General features: G+C 37.7%; 1 protein-coding gene and 1 pseudogene across 1 annotated transcript in view; both read left to right on the top strand.

Moving 5' to 3' along the window:
- Positions 1–12,547, top strand: part of Vapb (VAMP associated protein B and C) — a 57,552-nt gene that overhangs the window by 15,273 nt on the left and 29,732 nt on the right. The window lies entirely within an intron of this gene.
- Positions 4,728–5,063, top strand: LOC101588085 (annotated as a pseudogene).

The raw sequence follows: 12,547 nt of genomic DNA, 5'->3' as shown, positions 1-12,547 counted from the left end.
TTTTTTTTTTTTTTTTTTTTTTTATCATTTTCCTTGACACATTTCAGGAAGCAGTCTCAACTCTTAGAGTGCTTAATATGCACATTAATTTTCTTGGCCTTAACTTGCTTGTTTATAGCAGTGCCAGCAGCATGCTGGGTAACATTGTAGGCTTCCAGTTTTTCCACGGTAAGAGTTGTGTAGCACTCCTTTTCACACAGTACTCATTCCTTTGATGTCTACAACATCACCCCTTTTGTAGGTTAACATATATGTGACCAAAGGAATAACCCCATGCTTTCTAAAAGGCCTAAGGAACGCCTATCAGGTTCTTCTCTTCTTTTCCTTTGTATTCATCATTTTGGCAAATTACTGTAAGATGGTGGTGGTTCCTGTTGAAAGGCACATTTGATTTTTAAAGATATGATCAACAGAGTCTCAATCCCAGAGATTGTGCTTTTATTAGTTCTGTTTGGGCCCTGGAATGGTTTGGTAAATAGATTTACTCTGTCTTCCCAGTGTGCTGGCTGGCTGCAGCAGTGCCCTGCTATCCTTCTGGCCTGGGAGCCTTGCATAGAACCTGGAGCTACCCCACCCCCACCCCCTTTTCCAATACTGGGCCCAGGAACTGTGCATTGAGCTGCATTCCTAGCTCTTTCTCTGTTTTTTATTTTGAGATAGGATCTCATTAGGTGTCTTAAATTGCCCAGGTTAGGTTCAAAAGTATGTTTCTCTTCCCTCAGCCTCCCAGGTGGGTGGCTGCAAGCTTGCATTTGTTACGGATGCTTGAGAGTTTGAAGTGAAAAATATAAGAAAGTTTTTGTTCTATGGAGCCCATCTTCTAGTTAGGACCATTGACTCTGAAGAAAAACAGAAAATGTATATAATATGACAACAGGTAAAGGAAGGTAGTAAACTAAAAAAGAGAGGGTGGTTTTGGGAGTGGGTTTTATTATTATTATTATTATTATTAGTAGTAGTAGTAGTAGTAGTAGTAACGCTGGGGATTAGACCCAGTTCCATGAGTATGCTAGTCAGGCACTGTACCACTGAGTTGTACTCCCAGCTTCTGAGATCTGTTTTAAACGGCGTGACTGGTGAAGCTACCTCCTTGAAGTGATATTTGAATTGAGTTTGAGATCTGTATGAAGTGCACATGCAAACCATGCAATTCTGTGGGGGAAGAGCATTCCAGAAGGGCAGTTGAGGGTCCTTGGCGGTAATGAGCTTGGTGCATTCAAGAAGCGGAGTGTGGTTGTACACTTGGGAGGCTGAGGCAGGAGGCCAGTCTGAGCTTCATAGTGAGATCCTAGACTCTGTCTTAAAAAATCCTAGGGAAAAAGAAAAGCAGCAAGGTCATTTTGCCTGCACTGGAGTCATGGAAATACACACTGGGAGATTATTGCCAAGATGAGGATAGGAATCCTGCAGGTGGGCAGGACACAAGAGGGACTTTGAATTGCTTTGTGACAAGGTGCTCTGTGGATGATTGTGTGCAGGAACCCATTTTTATTTTTTTATTTTTTTTTATTTTTTATTTTTTAAATATTTATTTTTATTTATTACATTTATTTATTGTGTGTTTGTGTGTGTGGCCAGCTCAGCCCACCAGCGGGTGGGGCTGGCTGGCATGTGGTGCCGGGGATTGAACCGAGGTCCCTGTGCTTTGCCAAGCTTGTTTCAAGTAGGTGCTTTAGACCACTGAGCCATCTCTCCAGCCCCAGGAACCCATTTTTAAAAGGTCATGGCTGTTGTGGGGAGATAGACTGTATATGGGAGATCTGTGGTTGGGGGTATGTATGGAAGCTACCTGGTTGGTAAGATGCTCTAGGCTGAAGATGTGAGAGACTTTGATGTGAACCTAAGTAATGGCAGTGGTAGTGGTGAGACAGAGGTGTGTTGATTCTTTTTTTTTTTTTTTTTGGTGGAACCAGGGATTGAACTCAGGCCCTTGCACTTGCCAGGCAAGCACTTATTCCACTGAGCTATCTGTCTGGCCCCTAGGTATGCTGATTCTAAGTCTCACTTGAAGGCAGAGCTCCACAACCTGCAATTAAGAGGAGAAAGAGAGGAAGGCTTTTCGTTCAATCCCTGGTACCACAAAAAAAAAAAAAAAAAAGAGGAAACCAAGGTAATTACTTTCAGGCCAAGCAGTTCTTGAGTGTTGATACCTTGTACTGAGATGAGAAGGAGTGGGTAGGAGTGTGTCTCATATTATAGGCTGTGTGGGCGTGATGATGACACTGTGGGGAGAGGTGTGAAAGGGGCAGTTGAGTATAGAGCTTAGGGCCAGGTTGGGCCAGGCTTTAGATAGAAATTTGGAAATCATTTTATTGATAGATTATAGTACAAGAAAGAATCATTTCTTCTGACTGAAGGATTAGGTAAGATTTTCCAAGAGAGAAAACATTGAATAAAACTTGTAAGAATGAGCATAATTTCCAAAGTTAGAGAAAGGGGAAAATAGAAGGTATTTTTCATCTAACTCTCATACCGTTTTCCCCCGGCTTCTTGCTGAATTTGACTAGAAAGCTGCTGACCTGATCGATAATCTCTTTTCACCAGTGTAGCCATTTGGGTTCTCTAGAAAACGAAACCAGAGCAGATTGTGAACTAATGGATTAACCACGTTCTGCTTTTTTCATTGTTCACAATTGAAAATTCCAATTAGACTGGAGAGGTGCCACATGTATTCTCCACTTGTCTGTATATCTGATGTGAGTTGAGCAGTGCTCATTTTTATGTGAGACTATGGGTGGTCATCTGCAGAGGGAACACTTTAGGGGAGGTTTTGAGGCTGACAGTATGCACTTGACTTGAACTGTTAATTTGTAACTCAGTTGAGGTAAAGCAGCAGCTCCACTCATGAGAATAGTTTATCTTTTTATTTTCACAGATTTTGAATCATTAATTTCAGATACATTCACACCTACAGTTTTGACAAAACCTATTTTATGAATTTAGAGAAAAATTACTAAGATATTTGTTAGTTCATGGAATATAGATTATACATTGAAAATATGTTAATTTATTGAATCATTTCAGATCCATTTGGAGTGGATGCATAGAATTCATCTGTGAATAATCAGCTACATACTATAGTCTGTCTTAGTGTTGGATATAGTTAGAATGTATGAAGCTTTTGCTGTTATGCTTATGGCCATTTTTCTATTTAGAAATATCTGAATGAAAAGCAGTATAAAGGAAAGCAGTGCTTATCTTTAGATGAGTGAAGACTTCATTTTTGTTTTGTTTTGGTATTGGGAATAGAACTCAGGACCTTGTACTTGCCAGGCAGACACTGCAGCTGAGTTATATGTGCTATATCCTGTGGTCCCTTTTGTCTTTTAGAGACAGGATCTCACTATGCAGTTCAGGCTGACCTTCACTTTGTAGTCTGGGATCTCAAACTCCCATAGATCCTCCCGCCTCAGCCGCCCGAGTACTGGAATTACATAAGTGTGTGCCACCATGCTCAGCTAGACTTTTCATTTTTAAGTTCATAAAATAGGTTTTGTTAAAGTTGTATGTGGGTCTGTCTTAAACTGAGGTCCCTGCTGTAAAAAACTTGTTTTAAGTGATAAGCTTGACTTATATAGATAGCATGAAAGTGACTGTAGAGGTTTATTTTTCAACAGCCCACAAGTCAGGGGCGTCCTGAGCAAGGAGAATTTTCTTTTTTCAGAAGAGTACCTTCAATCTCACATAAATTAAACGAAATTTAATACAGAAACATGAAGATAATAGGATAACCCAAATACAGAGTAAATTAATAATGTATTGTGCCTCAAATCTACCTATTCATGCTCCAAGCTTTTTCTTACCCACTAGAAGAGTTTAATATGAACTATTTCCATTTTTCTAAATCACTTAATTAAATGTCATTGTATATTAATATATCTTTGAGACTTATTAGTTGTTGAAATACAGATTGGGTTCATTCTTTACACTATTGTGGAATATTCCTTCACAAAGATTCGGCATATTGTAAATAAATTCCTTATATATTCCGAATACTGTAAGTACTTATCTGTTACATGAACTACAAATATGTTTGTGCTCCAAGCTGTTCCTCTGGTCTAATATCATGTCTTTTTCAGGTAGCTTTTCCAAATTTGATGTTAGGTCTTCTATAAGTAATCTGTTGAATTTTTAACACTGTAGTATTGCTTTGCAGTCCAGTTTTCCCACCTGTGGAGGTGCTTTAATTTCTGCTCTGAAGGAGCTAAGAAACCAGTGAATTGGGTAAGCAGCCTGAAGGGTTGATATATTCTGATTCAGTCAGACTTGCTTCAGTGTGGTTTGGTGGTATCATTGGTGAAAGCTTGTTGTGTTGATTTCCTTTGCTATAATAATGGATGTGCTGTTTCTCAGCAGCTGAACATCCCATGGGGCTATAGGAAGCTTACTTTATTAATTTAGAACGTTGCACATGCTAAGATTTCTTTAGGAAAATTTTGCATGTGTGTAGTTATTTATGTGTTTATTTCAAAATAAGAACTGCACAATAAGACTTTCTGTTAAAATATTGGAATACAGTGTGCTTCATTAAAAACACGGTGGTTGCAAAGCTTTATTTTTGTTTCCAATGCATTGATTTAATGTGTGAGCTAACAATTTCAATCAGGAAAATAGATTTTTTACTTACTGTGGACCGAAATTGTCGACCAAGTCTGTGCATTCCCACCTCACCAGGAAGCTACTAAAGTTTCTGTGGAACAAAAGTAGAATTATGTGAGAACATAGTGGATGGAGAGGAGAAAACCTATGGTGGCTGTGAAGGTCCAGATGCCATGTGTGTCAAATTGATATCTTCTGATGGTCATGAATTTATAGTAAAAAGAGAACATGCACTCACATCAGGAACAACAAAAGCCATGTTGAGTAGCCCAGGTCAGTTTGCTGAAAATGAAAACAGCGAGGTCAGTTTTAGAGCAATCCTTTCATATGTACTTTCGAAAGTCTACATGTGTTTTGCCTACAAGGTTCACTACACTAGCAGCTCCACCGAGAGTCCGGAGTTTCCCATCACACCTGAGATAGCACTGGAACTGCTGATGGCTGCAAACTTCCTAGATTGTTAAATAAAGATTTTTTTAAAAAGCCAACTTCTTCAATTCTATACTCTTGATTTATATTTATTTAAGAGCTCATCCTCCTTTGAGTATCTAATACTATGCTATTTTTTAGTTTTTAGGAAAGGGGCAATTTAAAAAAATCATTAAATAATTATGATGAAAACATTATCAACACAAGTTAACATTTTTAATACCTTCAACCTATATGAACTGGACAAACTTAAAATGACCTCAAATTTGGGTTTTGAAGTAAGCATCTGTTTATAGGGCATGCAGCAGCATTGGAGAATTACTCTGAAGTCCTGTTGCCAGTGTAGCCCACATGTTACCTATGCTGCATGTGTTGCCCTGTGTTAAGCTTGGATGTGATGATGAGTAGGGTAGGCATAGCCCCCCTCATGTGGAAACAGAGAAGAAACATACGAAGTACGTTGTGTGCAGAAGGTGAGAGGTGTGGTAATGTGTAAATGTGAATGGAGTTGTCTATGTCCCTCTTCCACATTCCAGAGACCTGGAGGAAGAATACAGCCTCAAATAAAGTAAATAAAAGCATGGCTTGGCCATTCCCTTCTTTAGCAAATATATTGAGAATCTGTTCTGTGCCTAACAATGTTCTAGGTGATGATGATCATTTGTAAACAAGAAAAACAAAAATATGTTTATAATTTCTATTCTGGAAGAGGAAATAGCACATAAAGTAAGTGATGTGGGAATTGGTGCCTTGCAGATGAGTAGGGAAAGCAGAAAGCAATAGAGTACCTCTAATGAAAATATACTCTCAAAGCATATATGGAAGATAGACAATGGGTTTTACTTTAGAGGGTCCACATTTCCCTATTTTAATATATTTTTCCCATGTAACAGAGTCTTACTGTATTGAAACCTCAAGCACAATTTTATTGTCCTAGCAAAACCCATCAAAAATCATAGGCTTTTGGAGACAGATTATTACCTTCCCAGAAGGTAATCTTTTTAGAATTGAAGTGAAATACAGTACCTTATTTTTTGGAGGGTCTGTGAAAAGGGGAGATATTGTGTATTTACAAAAGTGTAAAGCAATATAGCTCTTTTTATGCAGAAAGGAAAAAGCTGTTGTGAAGCTAATAACTTTAAGTTTAGGCTGGAAAGCCGAGACCTGATAGATTATGTTTCAAACCAGTATGTAACTTTTTTGTTGGTACATACAGTGTGAGTTTCAAAGTACTGAATTCACATCAGGATATAAATCACAAAGGAGATTATTTATAACACCAGAATTCCATAAACTCCCAAAAATGAGGAAAAAAAAGGAATCTTTTTGTGCAACAGAGCATCTTTAGTCCTTCCTTGCTGTCAGTTCATGCACACACATATTTTTAAAAATCTTAAATAGCAGGGGTGCTATCAAAAGTAAATTAAAAGGTTTAACACCTCTCCCCTTAAAAAATAAAAGTGGGCCACTTTCTAGAGTAGTATGTTTAAGCAAACAGCAGAAAGTAGAGTTCCCATAACCCTCACCCCCGTGCATAAGCAGAACGGTACCCTGGTCACAATTGGTGAGCCTGCATTGACAAATAACTTTTATACAATACATGTGGTCTACATTAGGATTCTCTCTTGGTACCATGGGGATTTGGACCACTGTATAATGAATGTCCTGTATCCACCATTACAGTGCCAGAGTACTTTCATTATCCAAAAAATTCTGTGTCCTCATTTTGCTACCCCCATCTACCTCTGATCTTTTTACAGTGCCCATAGTTTTGCTTTTTTCAGTGTTTATATCATGAAGTCTAAAACGTGACTGTTTTAGAATGATTTCTTTCATTTAGGAATATGCATTTAAAATTTCTCAGGGCCTTTTCATGGCTCGATAGTTTATTTCCTTTTTGTTCTAAGTGCTAAATCACTGTCTGGATGTTCCAATTGATTTTATCTACCGACTGAAGGACATTTGTTTACTTCCAAGGTTTGGCAGTTATGAATAAAGCTGCTGTAAACATCTGTGTGCAGGTTTTTGTGTAGGCATAAGTTTACAGCTCATTTGGGTAAGTACCAAGGAAAGTGATTACTGGCTTGTGTAGTGAGAATATGTTTAATTTTATAAGAAACAGTCAGGCTACCTTTTAAAGTGACTACCATTTTACATTCCTGCTAGCTACAAATGAAAATTCTTGTTGCTCCACCTCTTTTCCAGCCTTTATTGTTGCCAGTGTTTAAAGATTTTCACTATTCTAACAAGTGTGTAGTTGTATTTCATTTTTTTAAACTTGTAGTTCTCTAGTGACATATGATACAAATATCTTTTCACATGCTCATTTGCCCTCTATCTTTGGTGAGAACTCTGTACAGCTTATTGCCACTTTTAAATCAGGTTGTTCTTTTTCTTATCGTTGAGTTTTAAGAGTTTTATGTATTATGATTGATGGTTCTTTCTCACATAAGCGTGCTGCAAATATTTCCCTCAGTCTGTGGCTTGCTTGTTCTTTCATTCTCTTGGCATTGCACCCATAATCCCCTGGACACTGTCCCAGCAGGGGTTTTAAAAGTTTTTTAAATGAAGTCCACTTCATCATTTGTCAATTATGCCTTTGCTGTTCTATCTGAAGTTATCTCTATACTCAGGATTACCTTTTTTCTATGTTCTAGGAGTTTTATAGTTCAATATTACAAATACATTTTATTTTCCAGTAGAAATGAGTTATTTTCATTTTAATTCATTTCATTGAAATGAATTTAATTCATTTCATTGAAATAAATTTAATTCATTTCATTGAAATAAATTTAATTCATTTCAGATAAATGAATTTATTTTCCAGTAGAATTATATATTTGTCCCTTAAAGCACTGAATACTGTCATTTAATAAATAGATAGAATGGTGCTATTTCTGTGGTACTAGCAGATTCCCAATTCTGGGAGTTCTAGTGAATCAGGTTCAGCTACCCAATGGGCCAGTTGAAGAAATAAATAGTCATCAAGGTAGGAGAAGAATTTATTACCAGTGTAACCACACTGGGACGGAAAACAATAGTCTGATGTCTTAAAATATGTTTGCTCCAGGTGCCAACAGCTGTCAGGTTGGTTTGGGTTTTTTTGTGTGTTTTGCAGGGGAGTATACTGGGAATCAGACTCGCTTGACAGACATGTGCTGTACCACTGAGCTGTGTCCTTGGCCCAGGCAGGTTCTGTAGGGAAGGAACTGGACAGAAGGGTTGGGGGTTTGCATAAATGGTGATCTTAGTCAGACCATGGTCTACCTTATTATCTTAGGATGGTCAAGCAAAGCTTTGTTGGTAGTAAGAAAATTACTGCTGCCTTGTGTAGTTTCTGCTCTTGTGGCAAGATGTTTATCCATGAGACCTGCTATTTTGGGAGTACAGGGTGACTACAGGTGAGAATAAATTACAAGGAAAGAGCTTGATCCCTGGTACTACATGCCATGCTGTCCCCAGAACCCTGGGTGTGCCATTCTGGCCCCAAAACTGCCTGTAAGCACAACAGTGGGGAGAGGCTGAAACAGGAGGATCACTGAGTCTGAGCTGCGTAGTGAGACCCTGTATCAAATAAAAAAATAAATTAAGGAAAGAACAGTTCATAAAGGCGAGATGGAATTGGCCAAGTCCAACGTTGGATCCTTTCAGCATGGTGTGCTTGAGGTCATACAGATAAGGAAGCCCAAGGCTGAGCTCTGAGTTCACTGGGAGTTTTTGCTGTTTCCTTTTACAGTTGGTGGGCACAAACTCTTTTAAGTTATATTCTTTCATAAAGATGATACTTATAGTTCCTGAAGGTATGAGTTTTGTGTTAGTCATGTGTCTCTGAATGATTACAGAAAAGAAGTACTTAACCCATGCACATACCAGGAAAATACTGAGGATTTGATGGAATACTTTTTTCACAAAATACTGTTAGGTTTCCTGACCGATACATTTATCTAGTCGTTTTTAAAGTAATATTCAACACCTGGAACCTGTCTTCAAAGGGTTGAGAAGTTTGCTGAATTGTGGCTACTTTTGGTCTTTAAGCCCGAACTTAACTTTTTAAGGTCCCATTTTTGTAACTGAGACATAACCTTTTCTCCTTTTGCCTTTAATGATATGTACATTTCTGCATATCATTACTGTAGTACTGTGTATTATTCTAATTGCTTTCTAAAACAGGTCAGCTCTGAGGCTTCCTACTTTCTTAAGAACTTTTCTTTGTTTTTTTCTTTCTCTTTTCTTTTTACGGGAGATCAAACTTAAGGACGTTACCGGTGCTTAAGCTGCTGAGCTACCTCCCCAGCCCAAGAAGGGCTTTAAAAAGACGAAAGACAAGCAGCAGGGCCTAGAGAAAGGTGGAAGTATGTTGTGCTTTGCTTTATCTTTTAGAGCCTGTGAAGGAGCTCGTGTTCAACTACTTAATACTGTTTCATGAGCTTTTTTTAATCAAATGAAGATAAATTTTCACAGGTGAATATGTGTGTGAGTAGTAATACTATTCAAATTGTTAAAAAGAATGAAATTTTTAAAGTATTTCTAGTTTCTCTCAAATTCAAGTTACTTCATTTTTACCTCCCATTTCATATTTGAGATGCTTAGCTTTTAGTTTTTTCTAGGCATTATCTGAATAAGGAATACAAGACTAGAAAAATGATTAAAAGTAAATGTGCTTATAGAGGCACAAATCTTTTTTTTTATCTCTTAAAAGAAAAATTCTAACTTTTGAAGGAGATTTCATTTGTAAAATTGACTTAGTGTTTTATAAGCATGCTTAAATTCGTTGGTGATAAATGTGCATGTTTGCATAGTGAAATACCATTTTTTACATAATGCTTTAATGGAAATGGCAGTTTTATGAAATGAAAGTGACTAGTAAAAAACCTGAATGATGTTCATAAGCCTTTACATCATTTTTATTGAGGCTTTTGTGTATTCTAATTCATTAAAACAGGGGAAAAGGAGGACACTTAACATGGTTTATCTCCTATAATTACTCAAATAGAATTGGATTTATTTTCAATAAAATTCTTATAGTAAATTGCCCATAGTGGGGAGAGAAAGTTTGGCCTGTTTTTACAAAATACGTTGATTTTTTTAGTAGTGGAAGTTTGTTGTTTTATCAATGATTTGTTCTATTGCATATATCTTTAGCATTTTACTCCCTCTGGGATTTTATAAATAAAAACTTAGGACCAACGAGCCCTGGTATATAAAGACCTAGGATGAAGTGTTAAGAGGGAAATCGAAGGTGTTTGTTTTCTCCTGCTTATTATTGCAAATATGCCTTGTCTTTTAAAAAGTTAGACTGTCTTTAATGTGATACATATATGAATTGAGATGCCATTTAGATTATTATGTAATAGATGTACTGGGAAGATTTCTCCAGATAAGTTGGTGTTTACAGTTAAATTTGCCTTAATTTTGTAGAGTGCTTAGAAGAGGTTGATGTAATGGATAATGAATTACTTAAATCTGGGCTCGCCCAACCCTTCTTTATGAAGGAGTAGGAGGAAGAGACTCTAGAGTTGAATTGGAACTCATAAGTATTCTCAGTTGCACCACAGTGAAAAGTCGGTATGTGTTTGGGGTGGCTGTAAATTCTTGGCTTTATGCTTATATCTAGAAATCTTTAAGGACTGATAGTGTTTGAGTCACATTTAGTCCTCTATTGAATTCGTTTTTCCCTGGGTTTTGTAGCTGAAAGCTTACCTCTTTCAGATGTCACTTTTGTAGACACTTATTTTTGTGTACCTTTTCTTTCTTTCTTTCCCCCCAGCAATAAAGAGCTACTAGAGCTGCAGTCTTGCTGCTTACTTAGAGTTCTGATTGGCTGGGTTTATGTGAGAGGCAGGGAATATATGTGTGTGGTCATTTCCTTTTGTTTGTGTAGCTTTCTGAGCCTTATTGCTTTCTTTGGCCTTGAAAATCAGAACTGTGTGTAGCTAACTTTTTTTAGGCTATGTTTGCTGAAGCAATCCCCACCTTAAGCAAGCAGAGACTTGAAGCAGGAGACCAGACCTTCTCCATCTTGTGTGAGTCAAGACCTTACATATTGGAGAGTGAAGCAGTTGAGTCTCAGAGAGCTGCTGCCTCCATAATCCCCTGGATACTGTCTCCGCCCAAGTATCCCATTTCTCTCTTGAGGCCAAGAACTTGCTGCAAGGATGGAGCATCATCAGCACCTGGCTGTCCCTCATAATAGCTGAAAATTGTTTGGCCGCAGAGTACCAGCTCTTGTATGTTCTTAGTGGAGAGCTGACTTTGATTGTAGAGAGAGGCTTGCCTGTGAAGTCAGTAGCTAAGATGAAATACTAAGGCCTTTGCCTTTCTCCGCATCTGGCGATAGTTACACTTCCAGACCTGTCAAGAACTCTTCTCCCAGGGATTCCAACCTAATTCTTAGGGTGTCAAAGGAAGGTTTCTTGGAAAGATAATAGAGAAATGCTTTTCAGGCACTTAATTCTTGAAGGTAAATTCTCATGGGAGGATTTTAATTTTCAGTATAAGTAATCCCTGAACAGTAGACAATTCAGTAGCATAGTCAATTCTACTGTAATGCAGCATGTATATTCTTGAAATTACCATACTATACAACATAGTGTAATAAAAACCATAGGGTGAAGGGTGGAGGGAGGGACAAGATTAGGTGTACAGTACTCAGTGACTCTGTTGGTGATGCATACAAAGATAGGGATCTAAGAGCAACAATGGCAACAGTATACATGACACTTTACCTGGAAAAAGACCTGGAGTTTGCCTGTGGAGAGTGTGTCAGCATAGTTGCAGCCTGCAAGTCTCAGTGATGTGGAGGAAGATTGTCTGAAATTCAAGGCAAAATTGCAGTACCAGTCTGGCTCCTGACCTGCCACAGAAACTGAGATAGCATGTATATTGGTGGTTGAAGGTGTGTGTGTGTGTGTGTGTGTGTGTGTGTGTGTGTGTGTGTGTTGTATTTCTGGGTGGTGAGGTTGAACAGGGTGCAGTTTTCTGTGTTTGCCTAAGGTTTTTTTGTAGACAAAATTATTCATAAGCAAATGTGAAAATCGTTTTAAAGCTCAGATTGTCCCCTTAATATGCACATCAATCACATTTGGGCAAATTTGTGTTTTCTTGTAGCAGAACTGGCTGTACTTTATTTGATTTTTGGAATTGAGTCCCCTTTCTTTTCTTCCTGTCCACCATTATTGATTTCTTAATATGTATTTAAGTTAAGCCCATGTCAAATTGATTTTTCATACTCTGAGCCCCTCTGGAGGAAACTAGCCTGAGATTTTAATTTTGCTAGAGATAATCCACAGGTAGTTTCTTTTGTGGTGAATATATACACATACCGGGACCTTTACTTGATGTCAGGGACAGTGCTGCGGATACAGGGATGGGTCGTACATAATCTTTGTCCTCAAGAATTTAGAATCTGAATGAAGAATTTTCTTTTTTAAAGCTTAATTTTATTGATACACTTTTGATATACATAATGATCACATTCATCATAGGGAATTTGTACCCATATATATCTTTTTTTTTTTTT

Source organism: Octodon degus, unplaced genomic scaffold (genome assembly GCF_000260255.1).
Source record: "Octodon degus isolate 3935 unplaced genomic scaffold, OctDeg1.0 scaffold00296, whole genome shotgun sequence".
NCBI classification, from domain to species: Eukaryota; Metazoa; Chordata; class Mammalia; order Rodentia; family Octodontidae; genus Octodon; species Octodon degus.
This window is presented reverse-complemented; position numbering and strand designations above follow the sequence as displayed.